General features: G+C 47.4%; 1 protein-coding gene across 1 annotated transcript in view; it reads left to right on the forward strand.

Moving 5' to 3' along the window:
• The window catches only part of CAMKK1 (calcium/calmodulin dependent protein kinase kinase 1), a 92910-nt gene continuing 69892 nt past the window's right edge, over nucleotides 1–23018 (forward strand). The window contains exon 1 of the mRNA XM_057375492.1: nucleotides 1–24. The gene's annotated coding sequence lies outside the window, so the exon portion shown is untranslated. The remainder of the gene's footprint in view (nucleotides 25–23018) is intronic.

Below are 23018 nucleotides of genomic sequence, written 5' to 3' on the forward strand. Positions count from 1 at the left end.
ACCCGGCGGCGGCGCCGCGCGCAGGTGAGCGGCCCCTGGGACGGGGCGACCCTCGGGAACCGAACCCACCCCGCTGCACCCGCGGGGCTGTGAGGCCCTCGGCGGACGGCGACAAGTGGCGTGCGGGGAGGGCAGCCCACGGGGACGGTCCGCGGGCAGCGTCCCGGCGGCGGCGGCGGAGTGGGCGCGGGCGGGAGCCGGGTGGTCGGTGCGGGTGGACTACGGCAGCCGCCTCATCCCCGGGGCTGCGGGAGCCGCCGCCGCGGCGCGGCCGGGGATGCGCCCGGCAGCTGCAGCTCCGGAGGTGGTGATTTTACCGAGCTCAAAAATAAATGGGAAAAAATTTAAAATCCTTCTGAAAGCTGGGATTTTGAGCAGTTTACCATCACGCCAACCATCTCGAGTCCTTTTCTCGAGGGGGGAGAGAAGTAAGTAAGAAGTACGGTGAGCTCCGTGCAGGTTTGTCACTGCTTCTTAACCCTCCTCACTGCCCTTGGGATCAGCCTGAGCTCCTCAAAGTTTGGGTTTTCTCGTGGRTCAATGCCTTGGCCTGAGCTGTCTTTCCCTGGCCGTGTCTCAGAACACGCACCTGGCAGCCAGGCTGGCGTGAGAGGGGCTTGTCTTCCTCTCTACATACCTTGGCTCTGCGGGACAATAACCTGCAGCTTCCAAAGGCCTCTGTGCTGTGGACAAGGAAAACTGCTGATTCTGCAGAAATATCACTTTCTTCAGCTGCTCTGATGAAGGTAAAATTGCCATTCTGTTGTAGTTGTAACTTAACGGAAAAGGTTTTGTTTAATAGGCTTTGTAGTCTGAGATTCCACATTGAGCTTCCTATCATGTGTTAACTTCCTCCGTGTGAGGCATCTCTGGCAGCTTCAGTTTGTTCTAGAGTTTGACATGGGATGGCTTTGAAGTGTTGCATTTGAAACTGGATAAGTCAAGAAGAGAGTTGCTGTCTCAGTCGCTTGAAGAGAAAAACCAAAGCCCATGTGCTGGGGCTATGCTCCAACATGTCCTGTGCATGGTTTGCTGTGTGAGCCCTRTGCTTGGGCTGGGAYRCCTGGTGTGAATGGGTTTAAACTCYAGGCAGAGCAATAAATTTGCTTTCCTGGGCTTGCTCCCTTGGCTTTTGCCTGGAGAAGGCCAAATCTTAGCAACCAGTAGCGTAAGCASCAGGCTCTTATCATTCCAGCGAGGAGTTCAGGCATGTCATGGTTTGTATGGTCTGAAGGCTTTAAGTCACAGTAGGTACTGGGTCCTAATAGTTTTCTTTCCATGAGGGAAGCTATGTTCACTGGCATGAAGTGCCTTCTGTGTGGAGCTGTCTCCAGCTATTTCTCCTTGGGTTTAGGATGGTGTTATGGGTTGGAGTGGGGTACGTGTGAGTGCTCCCGGGACAGCTCCTGACTCAGCAAGGGTGGGCAGAGCTGCTCATCCAGGCACTTCTGGAGCAGAGCTGCAAGGGGACCTCACCTGTCCTGGCATTTCCCCAGAGAACAGTGAGTTTYCCCATCACTCCATACAGCCAGAAGGTGCTGTGCTTCTACCATGGCTTTCAAAGCCTGTGCTCCTTAATTAATGTGTTCATTAGGCCCTGAATGTCTTTGCTGGATRCAATTAATTGTCCTTGCACTACCTCGGCTTTCAAGGGCCAGCTTTTCTTTTGCTGAAAAGGGTTTGTGRGATTTCCCTTCCTTATGGGCTCTTGTGGGGTGGCTGCACTAGGAATGTCCTCAGCCTGCAGCAGAGCAAATGTCTAGAATGATGGCATTTCAGTGTTTTGTTTGCTGGAGAAAAAAGCACTATTTAGGTAGTGGTCACCACAAAAACTTCTGTGGATTAAACCTTGGCTGGGTGTGAAGAGGTGGCACTGTGCTGTGTCACTGTGCTTCAGCCAAGGCTCTGCTTGCTGGCKTGCAGCATCTCTTTTTGCTGATTTTGTTCCCTGAAATTACTGAAGGATGTATTAACCCTGTGTTTGTGAAACTTTCTCATGAACTGTGGAAAGAGCAGTTCTGTCTGAAAGCCAGATCATCTGTTCAGCGTCAATGCTGACCTTAGAACAACCTTTACAGGATCATTGCTACCTAGGGGCAGGGGATTGAGAAACTACTTTTGTAAGAGGCTTCAGGAAAAGACTGAGTATTCTGGATGGCTTCTCAAAAGCCATCCGAAAACCAACCAAAGGTGGGTGGTTTGGTTCTCCAGAGGAGGTGTCTGCCTGGCTGAGGGGCAGAGGATAAATCCCAGCACACCAAGCTAGCGAAGAAAGGAYGTGTGTTGAAGAGCTTGGCATGAAGATTTTGTCAGTGCTGGCGTTGTGGAAGGCAGTTTAATAGGATCTGAAATCAATATGTGCAATTAGTCTGCCTTGGGAAGATGCCTGGGGAGAGGATACCTGTTAGCACCCCTAAGCACAGGTGGATGGTGGGCAGGTGCAGTATTGCTGGGTCTGTTCAGCTGCTCAGAGCCCTGACAAATGCTGGGTGTAGGGGCAGGCAGGTTCTGCCTTTGTGGGAGATCTCCCTTGGCTCCAGGGCTCTGTGGGGATGCTGATTTAAGCAACACAAGTGAGCAAAAGGTGGGAGGGAATTGGTTTGTGTGAGATCACCAGAAGAGGCCAGTTTTGAGCAGCATCTGGCTGTAGTAGGAGCTCCCCTGAGTGGGGAAGGAGGATGGGAAAGCAGGGCTTCTGGGTGGATTTTTACCTCTAACATGGGGCGGGGGAAGACTTCTGCAGAGCGTCTGGCAGATACTTTCTGCTACTCAGCCCTGGCACTGCTGCAGCTTGGCAGGTGGAGAGGGAGGCTCAGGAAGCTGAGAAAGAGTGAGGAGGCAAGTTACCCCTTCATCTTTGGGATGAAAGCAAGGGCTGAGCTGTCGGTGTAAAAGCCAGGCACAAAGTTGGGAAGAGATAAAAGGTTACTGTCTTGTGTCTTAAACTGTAGCAAAGAGGACCCCTCTGATGACAACTAGGTATTCAGTAACCCTTGTGAAAATTCTKCCTCTTGTCTTTATGGTTGCTCTGATGTTATTTTTTTTTTTTTTGTATGGGGTTCCACTTGCTTTAAGAAGCAAACATCCAATGTKCAGGAAGGTGATCCAGTCACCACAAATATGTGGTTGAAAAAGGAATGTACATGGCTGGCTCTGGTTGAATGTGTGATTGAAGTGTACAAAGCAATTGTCGACAGAAAGCAGTCATCAGTCATCAAGGCAGATCTGAAAATTAGTTAGAGATGTTTGTGATKAATAAAGTATCAGGTACAGCAGGTGAATGAATGATACCAAAAAATGTCATGTGGTCAAGCATATTGTTTTAATTAAGACAGTGGTTCAGCTTAGCATGGTTGGAGAAAAGTGTCTGAAATCTTCTAAAGAGAACAAATCCTAGTAACTGATAAACTGGAGTAGGACACTAATTTGAAAGATGATGGTGGGAAGGAGCTACAGTGATTTTCATTGATGTGTGGGAGGGTGRCTGCTGCTCTGTGGTGGTGGGTGAGGTGTGAGTACATGTGTTCCAGCTCTTCAGAAACTCAAATGTTTCTCAGGCTYGTGTACTTGGCCACAGGTGGTGACTTTACAAATTGAGCCCTTAATCACAGGAAAATGTTTTATAGACTTTGTCATTAATGCTAAGGTGCAGTCAAGGACTGTAGAACTTGCAGTTCTAACTTGGTTAGGAATTTGCAGACTAGATTCGTTGGTCACTTTTCCTACTGGCTTAAGTTTTTAGAAGCATTTTCCTGTTTCATTGTAGTCTTCGGTTTCATTATATATTTTGTATATTCATACCTATTTTATATATTAGGTATTCAGTTTATTTTCTATTTTGGCACAATTGATATGGATAGAAACAGAGGGAGAAGCACAATTGTCATATCTGTCAAGTACTTGACACTGGAGAAATTTTGCTTGTTGTTTTCAGGTGCTYGTATCCCTGGAAGGAGAAGTTCTGAAAGCCTTTTGAAGACACAGGTTCTCAGTGAGCTGAGGCTGGCAGCTCAAAGGGAGGGCTGTCCCACAGCAGCTGGGAGCTTCATATCCTACGAACCTGCTGGTTTAGGGAGTGAACCTGGCCGAGTATGAACCCTTGTATTTTATTTCTTGATGGCACCTATTGCATGAGCTGAGTCATGCTTTGTGCATAAGGTGTGGTTTGTTGAGGATTTGTTTCTTTTGGGTTGCTGCCCTGAGCAGGCATTATTTTAAGGCAAGTACTGCTGGAATAGTTGTAGTTCTTTTTGCTAGAATCTGTGTGGGATTAATTTAGGCTGCTTGTGTCTGGGGTGATTTCAGTTTTTCTGCAGAGGGGTGGCTGTGAAATGTTGTGATGAATTCTTCAGTATTGTTCGGAGAGTTGATGGTGAAGTTGTTAGCTAGTTAACAGTGGCTGCTCTAATTATTCTGGTGTGAGTGTAAACAGMAAGGCTGTGATGTGCTGGAGCAGCACTTGAAGATGTGTCTTTCTGAGATGCAGACATGTTTCTCCTTTTTCTGGGCTGTACTCTCTGCAGAGCAGCCATGTGTATGCCTTGGACAAGCAGTAAAGCTGTGGAAGTCCAGCTTTCCTTTCTGCTGGTGCTGAGTGGCAATTGCTCCCCTGAGGACAGTGGAGCCAAATTCACAGCCTCACTTTTTTTGCTGCCTTCTGCAATTCCCTGTCTCCATTAGTCTTTACTCACTCACTCACTCACTCACTCACTCACTCACACCAGTGTGAGGGCTGTGTCCCATCCTTTTTAGAGCTGGATGTTGGTGGGAGTCCTTGCTGCAGAGCAGAGATGGGGCAGATGGGTCTGTATTAATCGCAGAGCTCTGTGCCAAGGCGGAAGAGACCAGATCCCTGAAGGCTGCAGTTTCTGTGCAATATCCCATGAATGTTTTTRGGGTGTGCTGAGTGTTTTTCTCAGCCAAGTGACACTGTGATTTTGTGACCTAGTAAGGACAGAGCATTAATGACACATTTTGGATGTATGTTAGGTCCCTGTTCCCATGAGGAAACTGCGGGGCAAGACTCTTGACTTTGCACAGCTGTGCAGATAACATTTTCTTCAACTTCAGAGAAAAAGAGTCTCAACTCTGTCATTCTCATTTGACACAGATTTCCGGTATGGCTGTTGAACTCTAAGCATAGATGCAAGTCCTACAGACCCATGGGGCTTTCAACTGGAGGAGGAATTTGATATGTATMATTTTAAATTAAGACAAAGAAGATTCATTTAGTTGTTTCATCTGGCTACAGATTTCCTTGGTAATCTGGTGCTCCAATTCACAGATAGACCCAGAAATTTAGTTCTCAGCATGGGTTTTGAACTAGGGGTTCAGGTGGGGTGGGAAAAGGAGGAATAAAGTGCTGAGGAAGCCCAGGCTAAATAACACCTTCTGAGGGTGTTTTAGTGTTGTATTTGTGGCTGATTTGGGCTGAGGTGAGAGTGTGAATCAGTGGTACCCAGGGGTATGAGATCATCCTGCCCTGGCGACCTGTGCTGTGGTGCCTGTGTGTGACAGTTCAGTGCTGTGCTGTGGCCGTGCTTCCAGTCAGGGGCTGCTGTTCTCCTGGTGTTCTCAGCTGTGCCTTTGCRGCAGAGATTGCTCACAATTTTTTCTTGCAGTCTCCTGAGTGCAGCARAGTTCAGACCACCCACCCCATAGATTGTCTTGGTTTTGCTCTGCTTTTGTAGAGTGTATTTGTTAARTCAAATACTATTTTGCTGTCATGAGAGACTTTATCATGGGTGTCTGTCTCTTTTTCCCCTTTCCTGCCCTGGCAGTAATTCAGATTTCCATTCCATAGAATAGAGGTGAATACTAAACCCACAAAAGAGCTGGTGAGGATGGATTTGCTGTACACAAATAACATGGGCACAGCTCTCTGAAGCCCACAGTTGGAGGCTGTCACATCTACAGTAGGTAGATAAAGCTGAAGGAATTGGGCAGCAGTAGGGAAAAAACGAGCCAGCACAGCTTTGCAGAGTATTGTGTGCATGTGTGTACCCACCTGAGGCTGGCTCTAATTATCCCACGCCTCATGCTGTCCTGCTGCAGCATCCAGCTATGTCTAAGTTACTCTGAACTACCTCTGCCTTTGCAGAGCACAACAACTCCTCACCATGGCACTGGCAACATGCAGGCATCGCCAGAGCTTTACTCCTGCCCCTGGACCTCCTCATGTGCTGGATGCAGCTGGTGGTCTTAGTTTGCTCTGCTGCTCTGATGTGGTCTCTCAGAGCGAATTTGGGATGCTCCAAGGGACTCCTGCTAGAAGAGGGTCTGTAGCTGTTACTTCATGCTGGGTATCTGCTACCAGACCCTCCCTCTCCCTCATTCCAGCCCGTGGGGCCTTGACTGTTTGCAGACAAGAAGCTGGAAGATGTGTGTGCTGCCTGCTCATTAGGAGCCTGGCAGGGATGTGATCTGAGGATGAACCACAGCTCCTTTGGGGAAGGAGCTTCCTTCCGGCAGCGTGTGAGAAGTGATTGATGGTAGCTTGAAAGAAAAGGGATGGGTTTGCCTTTYAAGGAGTTGAGTGCTGCCTTGGAAAAGTGAATTCTACTGCTTCAGAGCTTCCTCCCCTCTCTTTTGTCAATGCTTACATATCAGTGTAGAAACACTGGGAGGGAAGGAGAGACAACGGRGTTTGGATACTGGTGATATATAGAGGGTTGTGATCCTATGCCAAAAAAAATCAAGGTACATGAAAGGCAGGAGGACCTGGTGCAGTGTTTCTGTGACAAATWATTACAGTACAAATGTAGAAGCCAACTACTTAAATGAGTCGAGTATTAATTTTGACACTTCCTAACAACTGGTTTTGGAAATGCTGTCTAGATAATGCTGTTCTGAGGTACTGTTTGTGCTGAAACCAAGGTTTTGGGACTGCTTGTGCTGATGGTGTGCCTGCTTCAAGTGGTAGCGTGATGACAGGAGATTCAGCTGCTGACATCTCACTGATGAGGTGCTTTGATGCTGAAATCAGGAATGACCTTTCTGTAGCTGTCAGGCAGCTTGACTGACAAAGGTTAATGATATCTGAGGCTAACAGGCAGAGTGTAAAACAGACCTGAGATGAGTCTTTTAGCCCTTCTGTGTCAGCACCAGGGCTGAGAGAKGGGGCTGGAAAATGGAAAGATGTCCAAGTGCAGATTGTTAGGCCAATCCTTGCTGAGTGTAGGGGGAGCAGAAATTTGTTCCCTCAGGGCTGGGGTATRGGGTTACTGCATGAGCAGGGTGGGTTTTGTTAAACAAGGAGAACAAGGTCCTCTGATAGCTTGTCCTGTAGTAGTAGTGGACATGAATTTCAGAGGTCTCMGTGGTCTAACTGATATRCRCTTCCAGGTGAGAGAGATCAGGCAYCTCTTCCAGAGTGCTTCCACACTGATCAGGCTTCTGCTTTTTCCTTTCTCATGCAGTTTGATGTGAACARTGTGAAGAATAGTAAAAGAGCATGCTTTATTCATGGCTATTGCTGGGATTCTACTCCTTAATGCCAAATAGATTGATTTAAGTCTGAATGCAGAATTGAACTGGTATTTTTGGTTAATTTTCAGAGTTTGCTGTTCATAAGGAGCTGAAAAGTGTCTGTGCTCCAGCTGAATGCCACTGGATCTRTCTTCCATGCAGAATGATTATCATAGAGGCAAGAGGGCATTATAAGATTGTCCCCGCTGTGGCAATTGGTTCTTTTTGTGGCACATCCTCTCAGCCACCCAAGGAATGAAAGAGCAAAACCAATGCAGCTTTCCTTGTGCTCATCCAAACATCTGTCTGCTTGCCTCATTGTTTATTGTGTTTGGAGCATAAACTTCACAGCAGGGGCCAGCATTTTTTCTGTGCAGCATCAGGCCCAGGTGATGACAGTGTCTGAAGTGCCACAGTAATGGAAAATAAGCCTCCAGATCTGGGTTTAAAAAGTGGCAGATGCTCTAGGGGTGCACAGAGGAGGCTTATCTGAAGAGAAGTATTCTATTTGACTCTAAAAGCAATGTGTTACTGGGCTGCCTTTGGTTTAGTTCCTGCCCCCCTCYTTTCATCCCCAGGGAGATCCCTGGCTTTGCTGCCTTCCCTCGTTTGCTCCATGGGTTCACCAGCCTCCTGCAGATACTGTGGCTGCAATGCCAAAGAATTTTTGAGTTTTTGCTGTGAGCTGGATGAAACCACGTGGATTCATTGAGGGTGTTTTGTGGTTACTGCAAAGTGCTGAGAGTCTCATTCCACTAAGGTCTTGTGGAGGAAGTGAAGCCCAGAGTCTTTAATATTCTATGCTCTTTAGGTATGAATAAATTTTTCCTTGCCCTGAAACCTTCTCCTGCTGTGAAATCCATTCCAATGTCTTAGTCTAAAACAATCAATCTCCTTCCTTCCCTCTCTCCTCCCATGCCCCAGCTTTTATTAACCTAGAAATATTCTGACACTTCACCATCAAACTGGTTAGAGAGCTCTGGTTAGAGAGCTCTGCAGAATGTCTTTGCAAGTTGTCAGTGTAGCTGCCTGCAGAAGAAGGCAAAGATGGCTCAGAGTTGCTCATCTCCTGGGGAATTTGGTTTTCCTAAAACCCAAAACWCAGCTTTTGATGGYTTTCTSTGAAAGTCTCTGACAGCCATGTTCRTATCTATCTGTTCCCCTCAAAAGGAAGGGCATGGGACTGGGAAGTCAATGAAGAAAGAACATCACTGTGTTTTAATACATTTATTTTGGCAGTAGCAAATCCCATCCCACCATGCCAGTGTCTGAAGCTGTCCCTTCCACTGTCATGTCCTGTGGATCACTTGGTGCCTCTGCAATTCTTGTTCTACTTTCTTGTCAAGAAGCCGGTGCCTTACAGTGAACCCCTTCCCGCTCCACTTCCCAGGAGGCTGAGCTGTCCACCACAGGGGCTGTTTAGTTCATATGTGGAATTTCTGCAGTAACCTGATTTGGTGGCAGGTGTGGCTCCTGAGTGAAGCCCCTGTGTTTTCCAGGAGCAGGTACAGTGACTGCACTGTTTGGGTTGGACTGAGCTGAAGCTTGTTTGGACCTGACAGTTGAYACCTCGAAGCAAAGTCATCCCAGGCACTCCTTAGTTGCTGACATTRACAAACGCCATTTCCAGCAGCAACTTGGCCATTCCAAAGTCCRTGACCTCCTCTGAACCTCTCTGTGGCCCCGGTATCTCCCAAGTGCTGGTAGGTGGAAAGTTTGAGCCAAAAAAACATCCGCTCTCCTGATGTCTCCAACCTAACAGTGCCCGGCTCTTCCTGCCCAGCAYAGCCCCATTTCCTGGCTAGACAGTCCTGTGGAGATTCACCAGAGCCAAAGGATTTGTGGGGATCTGCTGAGCAGCTCCTGGAGGCAGGCAGGGAGCCAAGAGCTGGAGCTCAGGCTGGTGAGTGAAGAGGGTGTGGGAAAGCCTATCCAGAAGGGACTCTGAAGGTCCTCTGAGGTCACTGATAAGTCTGAGCATCCTCAGCATCACACGGTTGGGAATCTGACCTGCAAACCCTGGAGCTTTAGGGGTTGTTGACAGGGAAAGGAACAAACACCMCTCTGTTGCGCCCCTGGGCTCTGTGGCCTTGGGAATCCATATCCTCTTTCCTTGTTCTGTGCACAGCTGGGGCTGCTGGGAGCTCTGTTGGATGTCACCAGGGACTGGCTGAAGCTGGTCAAGGACTAAGTGTGAACCAACAAACTCTCAGAAGCAAACCAGTTCCTTTGCTTTGGAAGCTGCAATGGGAACACCCTCCTAGGCATTGGGGAGGGTGATGCTGATGCTGATGAAAGCAGATTCCTGATATAATTACCAGATGGAATGCAGCTGCTGCTTCATGTGGGAAGCTGGAAGCCTTTGGGTTCCCCATACCTCTCACAGGTGCTGAGAAGCAGCTGCTCCTTCCACGGTGCCAGGCAGGTCCTACATCCAGCTCTACACTGTGTTAAACCAAACATGCTCTGGTGATTAGGGTGGACAGTCTCCTGTCAAATTATTTGTTCTGGCTATAATTTTGTCTGCTTGGAAACTTGTCATTTTCTAGCCTTTCAAGACCACCTCCCAGAGAGCATGGGAATTATGAGTATTTAGACATGTAATAAGAATGATGTAATTAAAATCCTTAATTTTATTTTTCTTGTTTGAGTGTAATTCCTTTGATTTAAAGGGTGGTAGCAGCTAATTGGATTCTGGGCCAGACTTGCACAGGCAGCCAGCGGGGAGGGGACTTCAAATGAGTCTAGCCAGGAAATTGCACATTTAAATATAGTTCTTGGTAGGGTCAGCAAAACACCCAAGGGACAAATTAAAAGTAAAATTTCAGCTGTAATATGTTCATTTAGCTGCAGACTTCATCTTAAGGAAAGCAAGGAAACTTGGGAGWGAGAGGAGCAAATTTTAGGGTAGGTGTCCCTTCTGCAGTGCACTTGTGTGCTGCTGCAGGTTTCTCATAGACAAGTGTGTCCTTCCCCTGGCTCTGGGTTGTCTGGTGCGTTGGCTGATCCCAAGAAGAAACCACTGAAGGGGTTTTTGGGTTTGTGGGTGTTAGTGGCTTCACTGGAGGATGGAAATACCTAATTCATGTGATGATGTGGGGCAGCTGCTGCTGTTAGCAGCTGGCACAGATCACCTGGATCACAGCATTCATCAGGTGAGAGGGTGATGGGACCAGCCACCACCCTGTTGCATTGCTTAGGCTAATGGGGTACAACTTTCCCTGTGAGGCTGCTGCCTCCTTCCCAGATGGGTGGCTGGGTGCATCCCACCCCCATGACTGACCAGTTTCTCTGAACTGGCATTCAGATAAGTGACTGGAGTCTGTGGCATGAGGTGGATTCAGCCTGAAGAAAAGAAAGAATTCAGGGAAYTGAAGCACTGGGTTTGTCCCTCTGGAAATGTGCAGCCTTGTGTTTTTGCTGTTGGGACCTGTGACCCTTTCAGCAGAGGGACACGATCATTGTCCCTGCTGGGGACATGTGTGAGAACAGGGAGGAGTGGAGCAGCTCAAGCCCAGGATGCAGGACATGGAGCACATCTGGAGTAAGCCCTGGCTGAAAGCCAGCACTGCTCTCAAGTTTGRCTAATGACATTAATTTGCCAGCCCTGTTTATCTCTTGATTTAGGCATAGCTGGAACCATGTGCAGCAGAGCTCTCCTACTCCTTGGTGGCACTTTAGGAACTGTCAGAGTTAGTCCTTGRCAATTTTMRTTTCCCCTTAAGGSTATAGAAATGCAGCTGYGGTGGGAGTGCAGAAGAGCAGCTTGTTTTGTGTTTCCCAGGACCTCAGACCTGGCCCTTGGTGCTGCCTCTTTCACTTTGACTCTGTCCCCAGGGAAAGGCCACGTGCTTAGGGAGGCAGAGCTTGTCAGGAACGAAGCCTGATCCCACATCCCTCCCCTCTCTGAACATTTGCAGAGCTTTTCACTCTAGCTGAATAACACACCACAAAAGCTGGAGATCATCCCACCTCACCTGCAGTGTATCAGCTGGAGGGAGAGGTGCCTGGCCATTGGTCTGCAGGTGTGACYAATTGCATTGTGCATCAGTTCTTTTGTATATTCTAATAAAATTATTATTATTTTCTTGTTCTATCCTATGAAACAGTTTTTATCTCAACTTATAAATTTTGCATTTTTCTCTCCCCCAGTTCTCTTCCCCCATTCCTGGAGAGGGATCTGTGAGCAAGTAGCTGTGTGCTGTTTACCTGCCTGCTAGGTTAAACTACAACATTTTTAAAGCCTGCTTTGATTCTAAGCTGTTTGAGCCAAAGCTTGCCTTTCTTGCAGCATTAAGCACAGTGGGGCAGTGAGCTCTCTATTAATTGATGCTGTTGCCAGGCTATTGAAAAGTTGTTATAATGTGGCCAAATTTTCAAGTGTGGTCTAGGCTTTCTGCCTGGATGTCAAAAAGGGAACACTAATTGCAGTGTGAACCAAGGGGAACAGGCTAGCTGGAAGGAAATGTCATTAAGGTTCTCCTCAGGTGTCAGGTCAGCCCATGTCAAATCACAGCTGCCTCAACCTCTAAATTTCTTCCTCCTTCCGTTAAATTACTGGCAAGTGATTTCTTGCAAGTGTAACCACTTTTTACAATAAGAGAATGAAAACTGTCTGTTTTCTTTAAATGCAAACAGTAGAGGCKGGGCTGGGATTGCAGAAGCAAATAGAAGAGGGCAGTGTCTCCCCTGGCCCTGTAGCACTGTGTGCCTGTGTTGGCTTCCTGCTGCCCCTGGTTTGGGGTCATGGAGCAGTGGGGTGTGTGTGTGGTTTATCCTCTCGGACACCAYGTGGAGTTGGTGTTGGGATGCCTGAACTCCCCTGTGTGTCCRGCAGGTGTGGCACAAATTGTGCTTCCTGTGCAGCGCTCATCRTGCTGCAGAGCTCAATTCCCGACAGTGTTGTGGAGATTGAAAAAAAAACAGCTTCAAATTGGTTGTAGACAAATTCAGTGCTATTCTGTCAGGGCTACCTGAGTGACAGCTTGAAGCCAAGAGGTGCTGTCAGGAGGCCAAACTCCAACCTTCTCCTCATTATCATTACTATTTTTAAGCTCTTAGTTTCTGCAGCAGCAGAACATCCACTGCTGGCCACAGTTAGAAATTGAGACTGGGTGGATACGTGTACTGACTCAGTATGGTTTTTCCTATAAATCATCAGCTGCCTTGTTTTCTAGAAGCTTTTGACCTAAATCTCAAACTTGGTGCTGGTTCAGGAAGGAACAGCAGTCACAGGTCCATAATGCACATCTGTGCAGTTTCATCTCTTGCAGCTCCCTCTCAACATGGAAGGTTTTGGTGTCAGCTGATGCCAGGTAGGACTGGAACCATGTAAATCAGAGCTTTCTGTAAAAAAAATTATTTTATTTAATCTGTTTTCCTTCTGAGATGAGATCCTGTGTCAAAGACAGGCCGGATACCTGCTGTGTGTGTCTGTCAGTCCTGTCTCTCACTCTGCCATCCATCAGCTTCTGGGACCTTTGTCCTCCTGGACTCAAGTGTCTTGCGGTKGTTAGGGCTGCAAGGATTTGTTACAAGTTTTCAAAAAAATTAATGTCCAGGTAGAGGGGGAAGATGTTATGGTGAGAGAAAAGTGGGGGGCTYCAGTCATTCCTTCTGCTCATACCAGGACAAGGTGGCTTATCATGCTTCTCTCACCTTCAGTCTCTTTCCTGCCATCCTGCTGGTGCCATTCTCTCCCATTTCCTGCCCTTGATGCTTGGTCCTGGAGCATCCTTGTTCAGTGACCACTTCTGAGGCTGAGCAGGGACTGCTCTGATTCAGGGCTAGGCTCCTGGGAGAGCACTGCTGGCCAAAATTTGGGTTATTTGGAGAAGCAATGGACAGTGATGGTGGGGTGTGTGAAGACTAATTCTCAGAGSTACTGCGTGTTCTCTGTGGTGGAGCAGAGAGCTTGGGGACACCTTGGAGCTCCAGGAGGCAGGTAGGTTGCCTGACCACAAATTGACAGAAACCTGAGCCCTGAAAGAGCTTAGAGCCCTTCACTGCACCACTGGTTGCACTGCCAGCAAGGCTCACTCRGCTCACTCACATGATGCCACATGGCCAAGCCATTGCTACTGATTCAGTTGGTGTCACTTTTCATCTTCTAGGATGCACCATCTTGGACTGTGGTCCTGAGCCTTTCTGAGACAGTTTTTCCTTTTCAAAGTTCACGTGGGAGCTCCCAGAGGACACGGAATTTGTAGTGCTCACTTTAACACTTCATCCTCCTCTTGTAGTGTTGAGCCCTCTTGCACAGAGGGAGGAAGATGCTGAGTTTAGAGGTCAGGGTGAGCTGAAGAGTGTCCGATCAAGGCACAAATTTATTCCAACGCTTTAGATCACAAACCAGTGAAGGAGTTGGTGGGATGTTTGCCTGTGAGTTAAGGAGTGGGCAAATGCAGTCTGACTTGAGTGCTGGCTAATAAAGAGTCTAGTACATAAAATAAAATCCTCAGAGGAGATTTAATAACTGGGGAGAATAATTGTAAAGTACTTCAGAATATTAACCAATTGCTGAATACATCCAATTAGCTTAATGAAGCTGGGTGGTTGGRTTCTTTTTTAATCAAACAGATGGGCAAAACATTATGCACAAAAAATGAGATCTGCATACAATGAACACATTTAATTAACAAATAAAAGACAGAGAAAGGGTTTGTTTTTCAACTTGAGAAATGAGAGCTTCTTCTGCACCAAATATTCAAAAAAAGAGCCTTAAATTTCATGGTGTCTTGAAACTCTCAGATTGTAACAAATTATTTGCAATGACTTGGGTGTTTGAAGTGGGGTTGGCTACACCTGCAGGCAGGTGAGCAGGTGCTGGAGGCAGTGATGCCTCACCAACCCCAGAGTGCTGCAGAGCCACAGAGCAGTCCCTGGCTGCTGGTGTGGGCTGGGTTCTGCAGGGGCAGGCTCAGTAACATTGCAGAACCCTCTGCTTCAGAACCTTTTCCCCATGTGTGGGTGAGTGGTCACCTCTGTTCTGCAGAAGGACAAAGCCAGGAGTCCTGGGTTAAGCAGTGTGTGAGGTCAGTGTTGGATGTTTGGTGCTGGCCATGGTGTCCTCAGTGTTCAGGGGACCTGTGGGACTGTCCCTGATGGCCTGTGCTTGTGCCACGGGGTCTGGTTGCTGCAGCCACCCCACTGTGATGCTGTTGGCCCCAGTCAGGGAGATCAGTTGCCACCACTGGTTGCACTGACTTTGCTGTAGCACAGGCTCCCGTCCCTTTTGGTGCACAGTACAGACGCACTCCTGTTGTCTGTCTTTTCAGTTTTGCTGGGCCACAGAAACCTGGTACAAATCACTGCCTTCCCTCTCCAGACGGGAGATTCCTCTCTGTACAAATCTCAAGTGCCTATGTAGGTGTGTAATATAGAGCTGTAATATCAGAGTCTTGCCAAGGCTGCGAGTGTTTGCTCCAGCCTAATAAACTGAACAAGCCATTTTKATATTAAGCCTATAATAATAATACCTTGTAGCTGAAGTGTGTGTTTTTCCCCATTGGTGGATTACTCAGCCCTTTTCTTTTGAGGCAATGTTTAACAAAAGCAGAGACTTTCCCAGACTATGTTTAATTAAACACAGCTCAGAGATCTCTTCATTTCAGTGTTGTGATGATGTTGCTCTGCACTCTCAGCTCCAGGGCAGCTGGAAATGGAACTTGTGCTCCGCCAGTGCAGGGGCTGGGCAGGTCATTGTCCCCTGTCCAGATGTACCTGTCCAGATGTACCCAGGGGTGYGGAAATTCCTGAGGGGTTCCCATTTGTAGAGACCCACAGGCTCCAGCTGCGTTTGAAGCTGAGTAGGGGCTTGGCCTGAGCCGTGCCTCCCATGCAAGTGGCAGCTCAGACAGTGTGCTTTAYACTACAGCTAAGGTTTGGGGTCGTTGTTTCTACCTGCATCCTTTTTTGATTGCTGATGTAGCTGTGGGAGCATTTGGAGTGCAATGGCCTGGTTATCAACAATTATATATGAAGTGAAGGCTTTCATTTGAAGRTTCCTCATTTCTGCCTTAGGAGGTATCTGTGAGCAGATGGTGATATGCTCTGGTTTTGCTTATTCTTGCAGATTATTTGCCAGATAATTTTTCTGACTAATCCTTTGGCTCATAGACTGTTTATAAACCTGGAGTCAGGTTTCTGGTWAAAATACTTGTGTTTGCAAATTTTAAAATCTGTTTCTGTGCTGGCTTGCTGATGCCACTGTGAGCAGGAGATTGTTCTCTGGGTGGCAAATGCTCTCTGCACCACAGGTGAGGGGCAGCTCCTACAGCAGAACCTCCTTCCCAGTGTCAGGATGGGAAGAACAATGTTCATGCCTGGTTTGGRGCTTTTTTTATTTTAAAGCATGATATGGCTGGAATCCTGACCCCAGCATGAGTACTCACCTCCCTGAGGTCCCATTGCTGTTTCAGGTGGCATGGYAGGGAGGCACTTCTGCTGCCACGGAGTTTGTGTCTTGTGCAGGTGATGCTGCATCACCTTTTCAGAGCAGAAGTTTGGGCATTTGCCTGTGTATGGCTGGGCAGGACACTGGTAGCAGTCCTGGTGGGGCATTGCTCTCCCAATGCTGAAAGGCTGCTGTGATGATGATGATATTATTATTATTATTATTATTATTATTATTATTATTATTATTATTATTATTATTATTATTGTTGTTGTTGTTGTTGTCGTTGTTGTTATTGTTGTTGCTGTTGTTATTGTTGTTGTTGTTATTATTATTATTATTATTATTATTATTATTATTATTATTATTATGGTGCTTGTTGTTTCTCCCTCATCTCTTGCCACCTCTACCTTTTTTTAAAAATAACAGTCCCTTGGATGTCTAGAGAGCTGGCAGTGGTAACTGCCTGACTGATTTATTCTGGTGTTTTAACATTTACTGGATTTACATAACAGCCAAACAATCTGTTTCAGGAGTTTAATATAAACCCAGCTCCAGTGAGTCACATCCATGTTAGCAGTAATGCAAAGAGAGGCAGCTGGGGGAGTGAGGGGATGACTTTTTCTGGGTTTCTGCATGGGAATATCTGGCTGCCTGAAATATCTCTGACACCTCATAGCTGAGTGATGCTGCCAGTTCTCCTCTGCCATCAGGGATTTGTTCTTAAACTTTGAAAGAGCAGTGGATGTGTCACATCAGTGCTTCCATTGTTGCTCCCAGCTGAGTATGGGGGCTTTTCCAGAGCTCCCCAGGCAGTGTTTGTGTCCCTGGTGCTCCACAGYCCCACTGCGTGTGAAATACCTTTATATGCACGTGCGTGCTTCAAGCAGGGAGTGTAGCTATGAGAGCAGCAAAATGAAGCCTGTAGAGATTTGCTGTTTGCTTTTTGAATTCAAAGCTACATAGCTTTTGTTTGTGCCAGACTTTGTGGGCCTGATCCCCAGGATGTGCAGATCAGCTCAGCAGCAAGTGGGGTGCTGATGTGTGCCAGCATTTCCACCTGGGGCCTGGTGCAGGTTCTGGGGACAGAGCTTGAGCCCAGAAGGGTGAGAGCGGCCCAGTGGCCCTGGACAGTCACAGCAAAATGTTGGAGCTGTTGGGGTGTCCCTGCCCAGTCAGAGCCAAGTTAACAGGGCTTGTTCCTTGGGGACAGCAGGAGTGAGAGCCATCRGGACAATTAACAGCAGGGGTTGCCCAAAGTATGGTGTGTAACCTGTTACCTCAGGTCCTGTCCAGGCAGTGTCACTTTGGGATTCCCTCAGTTGTCTCCCACAGTTGAGTGAATGCAGCAAATCTCTGGAGCAGCTCGACTCTGTCACCTTTGTACTGGTGGGGCTCTAATGTGGTTGAGGAAAGTGGGTGTCCARCTTGAGCTGTCACTTTTGAGAATCCCAAGCAAGATCCAGCAGGGTTGGAACAGCCTGGTTTGTATTGCTGCCTGTGTTCGAGGTCAAGCCTGTTCAGCTAAGCAAGCGYTTCTCTGCTGCAGCTTATTTGAATTCTTGTCTTCAGAATGGAAAATAAATGCTGGTTGATGAGATCTATTACAGCACTAATTTTAGAGCATGCCAAACAGTAGGAAATTGTTTTCAATCTTCACTCTCATTTCTCCTTTATTTCACCCYTCCATTTGTGAAAATTGCCTTTGTCATTCTTCTAAGTGCCCAGTGATGTCCTGCTCACTGATATCTTCAGGCATTCTCCTTCCAGCCCTGTTTTCTGATATTTCTTTGTTCAGCCACTTGACATTGCTGTTAGAAGAGCTCTCTCCAGGGCACAGGCAGCAGTGCTGGCACGATGCAGGGACTGAGTGCTCAGCCAGCTGGTGTGAGATGCCAGCAGAGCCCCCTGTGAGCCTGGGGAAGCAGGAAAGGCAGCACCACAGCGGAAATCTTATCCTTGAGTGGCCAGGGCTTTGCAAGTCTTTCCAGCCCCACCCCAGCCTGCTTTYTCAATGAGCAAGAGGGAAAATATGAATTTCCCTCTGGTCTGCTGAAGAGCTTAGGAAGCAGTCCCAAAGCTTCAGTGTTTGTCCTTGGCACTRATGAAGACCTGAGCTGTTCGTCAAGAGGCTGGAGCAGGCAGCGAGTTAGGAATCAAAATGCTGATCAATGCTGGAAGGAACAGCGGTGCACAGTCCAGATTTTTAGTATGTATTCCTCTTCATACCTGGGAGGTCTCACTGGTTTGAGAAGAGYCTGGATGCCTAACTGGTGTCTGCTCTGAAACCTTGAGGGTGGCTGCAGACACCAATCCCTCCCTTAGCCCTGCTCCTGGCTCACAGTGCTTAGCCGAGCCTCAGCGAGCTTCAGATTAAAGCTGGYGGCACAAATCCAGTGCTTTCACCCCGTGGACTTTTCAGAGGCTTTTGGGAATACATTTCATGGGTTTGGCAACCACATGTCCTTGACAGCAACTGCTGTGACCGTAGCACACAGACTTGGTGCCTGCCCTGGAGGACTTTGAAAATCTCTCTCCTGCGCTCAGCTCCCTCACCCTTCTCTCATACCTTGGGTGGCAGAAGCCTTATCCTTCAGAGCTGTCTCTTGCCCTGCTTCTTGTGCTGAAGAGTTGTGAAAAACTCCCTTCTGGTACCAGTTACCATTCCATGCCTTTCCTGCATGCGCTCCAAGCCCTGCAGCCGCTCGCTCGTTCGAGGTATCAGTCCCCAGGAATTCAGGCAGTGAGTGTCTTCATAGTCTGYCTTTGTGAACGTGGCTGAGATAAACCTTTTACTGAACTAAATGTGGTAACAGCTAATCCCTCRGAGACAGTCACCTGGGCCCTGCACCATGAAAAGAGGCTTTGCTGCTCTGATTAACAGCACTGGCAAGTGCTCGTGGTTCTTTTTGGAAATGAAAATCACCTCTCCAGGAGAGTTGAAGGGATTAGATACCAGCTGGAAAATTAAGGTAGGTTTTTTTTGCACCTTCCTGATAAATTTGTAGCTTAAAAGTCTGGTCAGTCCTGGTGGGATGGGTGATTATGACTGAGTGTCCCTGGGCTGTGGTGGAGAGGAGACTGAGGCCAGTATGGGACCCAGGAGCTTCCCTGGGATGACAGCAGTGATGAGCAGCTCTTGGTCCTGACTGCCCGTGCCGGGGTGTCTTCAGGGCTCTGGGGCTTAGCATCATAAATTAACCCCTGTCAAACTGGCCAGCCCTCCACAAAGGGCTGAAGCTCATTTAAGCCTTGCCACAAGCCAAATTACACTGACYTTTTCCAGCGTTCCAGCTGTTTTACAACTCTGGTTTCCTCTTTTGRGGGATATCTGCACTAATTTCTTTATTATGATTTTTTAACACAACACTTTGTTTCAAAAGCCTGAACTAGAAATTCCATCTACATTAAAAACAGAGCTCCTGTACTTCAGGTTGCTTGGGCTGTGTTTTTGAGGTCAGGATTTTATCTTGGTGCTGTCCTGGCAGGAGTGCAGCCTGACCAGTGAGCATCCCATGTGACACTTGCTGAAGGGGGCTGTAAACCAGCAGCCCAACTGAATGGATTAAAACAGGCATATAAACTTTGTCCATGAAATGAGGTAAGACTGAGAAAAGTTTAAGCACTTGTATTCAACATTCTTTGTTCCAAGCAAATTTGAATGCTCAAGCTACTTCCAAAATTCTGTTACCTTTCAACCTGTCTTTCTCCTACAGAATTTTCTATTTTAAGTAAATAGCACAGAGTTAGTTTAGAAGGGAAAAGATACAAGTGTCACTGTTGAAAGTGCTTTATTGGTTAGATATTTATGGGAGACATTCAGGAAATGAGTAAACACTTGAAAGTATATGTATTATTTATTATTGTAGCTGATTAATTACCACTTGAAGCCTTTTGGCTGGTGTAATGGCTCTCTGTAGTCTTCACCAAGCCGTGCTTCAGCAGAGCCGAATGTGGCATTTGTCCCAGTTAAACGTTGCAAGAGATGCAACTGCTGCARTTGATTTATGGGAGTTTGAGCAATGGAAGGTGACAGTGTGGCACTTGGTGCAAGCACCAGGGGAAGTGATTGAGATCTGCAAGGACCTGGGTGATGCTTAGTGATGGCTCAGTCTTCCCAGCCCCAGCCAAAGAATTTGCTGGTCCCACTTTGTGGAGAAGCAGCAAGTAGGGTTAACATGTCTGACTGTCTGATGAAGTGATGACTGCCAGGAGTTTAAACATGGCTCCCAAGCACTGGGCTGCCAGCAGGGACTTCTACAATTCTTCACTGCTTCTACAGCAGTGATTCCTCCTCCAGGCTGGAATAGAGAAGTGTATGAAAAAMCAAAGTGGCTCTTACCTGTCCCAGCCTTGTAAATGGTTCTGAATCCATAGGCTCTCAGGGCACCCTGCAGCAGCCTGCTGTGCTCCCTGGACCCATTGTTAGATGTTGCTGTATGTGAGACCATGYGCCAACATCTCTGTTCCTGTCCAGGTTCCTGGGCTGTGCCTGGAAAATCCCTTGAGTTCATGTGAAGCCCAGCTGTGAGCAAAGCACAGAGCCCATCCAGAGGTGCTTCCCGAAGCAATACGTGCCCTTAAGCATTTGTTTTGCTTGAACAAGACTTTGGCATATGAAGCATATGTTTGAGGTACTTATTTAGTTCTAATCTGCACTTCTTGAGGAGTGATATGGAAAAATCACAGTGGAAGGGRTGACAGGACTCCCTCTGTCTTCAGCAGAGTGCATGTGATGCTCGGTTGCAATGGGAGGAATCCCCTGTCCCTTGCTGTCACTGGTGTAACCAGAGACTCTTTCTCTGGCACTGGCCATCCCTGCAGGGATATGCTCATTTAACCCTTCTACAAAAAAAGTTTACAGAATGCTGCAATCAGAAAAGTTCCTTCATCAAATGACTCTCCTGSGGGAGAGAAGTGAGTGGGCTTGGAGAGGAATGGAAGAGTCATAAGAGAGATGTATGAAAATGCTTTTTATGGAATGAATAATTTTTGGTGCGGAGGYGGCAGCGTCGTATTTAATTCTAATTTGGGGATTTTTGGGGAGCGCGTGATTGAYGCCCAACGAGGGGTGCAGGATGCTGTTTCTCAGCAGGCTGTCATTCCCCTGCTCCATTTACCTGTCAGCTCTCCCGTGGAGATTTCTCACTCTGGATGCCATTAACCGATTTCCCACAGCACATCCCCACAGTGTCTCCCAGGAGCTGGCAGCACATGAGGGGCCCATGCAATCCTTGCAGCTCTGAAGCCACTCTGGAGTTGTGTTGGGGCTTGTTTCCTTTGGCTACACTGGTGAGCAGGAGCCTTCCTGCCCTGTGGCTGTGCCTGGCCTCCCTAGCCCTGAGCTGGATGATGCTGTGTCCACTCCAGGCTCSCTCCTGCCAACACAATGTGCTTTTCCTTACTTTGCTCACAGTCATCCCTGGCTCCCCTCTGTCCCTGGCGTGACTGTGTCTCCCTGGGGAAGGACTGGCTCTTGCTGTACCTGGGTTGAGTCCTGCACAGCATCATGCCCAGACTCTGCTGGGTCAGGAAAAGTGATGCTGGCACTGGCRCTCTGTTCTTGCCCATACTGGTAGTTGTACTCTTATAAAAAGCGCCATTAAGAGTTTTGTTTTGCTGCCGTATAAACTTCAGCTGACTCCTTCCTCTTGTCCCTGTCGCCTTAATTATGAGTGTGTATGTTAAATGCTGTGAGCCCAATTGCAAAGTAAACGGGAGTGTGGGACGTAGGCAGGTCTTTTGTTACTGCTATACAGGGTTTATGCTAATAACAGCTGCAGAGATTGAACCCAATCCCTCACAAGCTTTCCAAAAGTCTGATTAATCTGTTTAACAATGGATGTGGGTTTTTGTTTTGATCTTTTTCATAGGAGTTAAATTTTTTGTCCCTTTTAGTGTAGCTGTGGATCATGTGGATCAAACAGCAGTATTGTTTTCCTAATTGGCTTCACGTTTATCTCTGTCTATTATGTTTGGGGGCTTACAAGGTGCACCCATCACCATGGCATCAAAATGCTTCCTATGCCAAAAACACTTAATAAAAACATACTTATATGTGTGCATGCACTTTTTCTGGTCTGTTGGAAAGTGCAAAGACTTGGGTGATCTTCCAACAGAAGTTTTGCATTATTGTATTCTCCAAATAGTCAACTTTGCAAATTGTGCTTTTCTGCTCATGATGCCTCTGATCCACATGCCATTGGAGAGAGGTGTCTTTCCAATGATATTTGGGCCAGCCCCTGTTCAAGCAGAATTTTGCATTTATATTGCTGGTGGTTCATGCTGGGCGATAGCACTGGTTCTGTACAGGGTAGGTGACAGACCCTGGCTCACACTTACTGTCTAAAAATCAAGATATAGCAAAGGGAGGAGAGAAGGGTGGGGAAGCAGGGAAAAAGYGCAAATTTTTGGCCACACTAGTGTCTCCCCTGGGCAGACCACAAATGCTCTGGTTTGCTTTGACTTTTTGAAAAATACAGCAGCAGTATGGGGAAGCAGAATATTCAAAGTGAAGATGTAGATGTTGAAGGTAACAGGATTTAAAGACTGCGTGGCACAAAATACAAGAAATCTTCCACTATTTATAGCAGAAGCTTCTTCCTCTCTTGATTTTACCTCTTCTTGAATGCACTCAGTGATTGCTTTTCATATGTGAATGCTTGTAAAAATGGAGCTCCCTAAACAGACGTGAAATGTTTATATGAGTTAATGACTTCAGAGAGCTCTGGTTGTTTAAAACAGAGTGGCAATGAAGTTGGCTTGGCTGCTCCTCCATGGAGCAGATCCAGTGCCAGCAGTGGGACAGGATGGAGGTGGCTGCACAYAGATCCATCCTTGGGGAGCTCTCGTTACTGACTTCACTCATGTGCTTATGGTGGAGTGGGAAGGAGCCTTCCCAGGGGCTGAGAAATCTGTGTGAAGTGTAATCCCTCTGGGATTTGTGCAGAGTGAAACTCTTACCCTGAAACCAGGGGCTTGTAGTTGATGGTCTTCACAAAGTGTATTGTTCTGGGTGTCTTCCTGCGGCTTCTTTGCTCCCTGCAGACCCTTCTGAACCAAGTGGCCAGGGCAGAGCTGTGGYGTTGTTGCTGACTACCTTGGGGGCAGACCTGCCCTGCCCATGGSCTGGATGCAAACAGCTGAGGAAGAGTTT

This window comes from Malurus melanocephalus, unplaced genomic scaffold, assembly GCF_030028575.1.
Source record: "Malurus melanocephalus ecotype Western Australia unplaced genomic scaffold, MMel_1.1 scaffold_251, whole genome shotgun sequence".
Lineage (NCBI taxonomy): Eukaryota > Metazoa > Chordata > Aves > Passeriformes > Maluridae > Malurus > Malurus melanocephalus.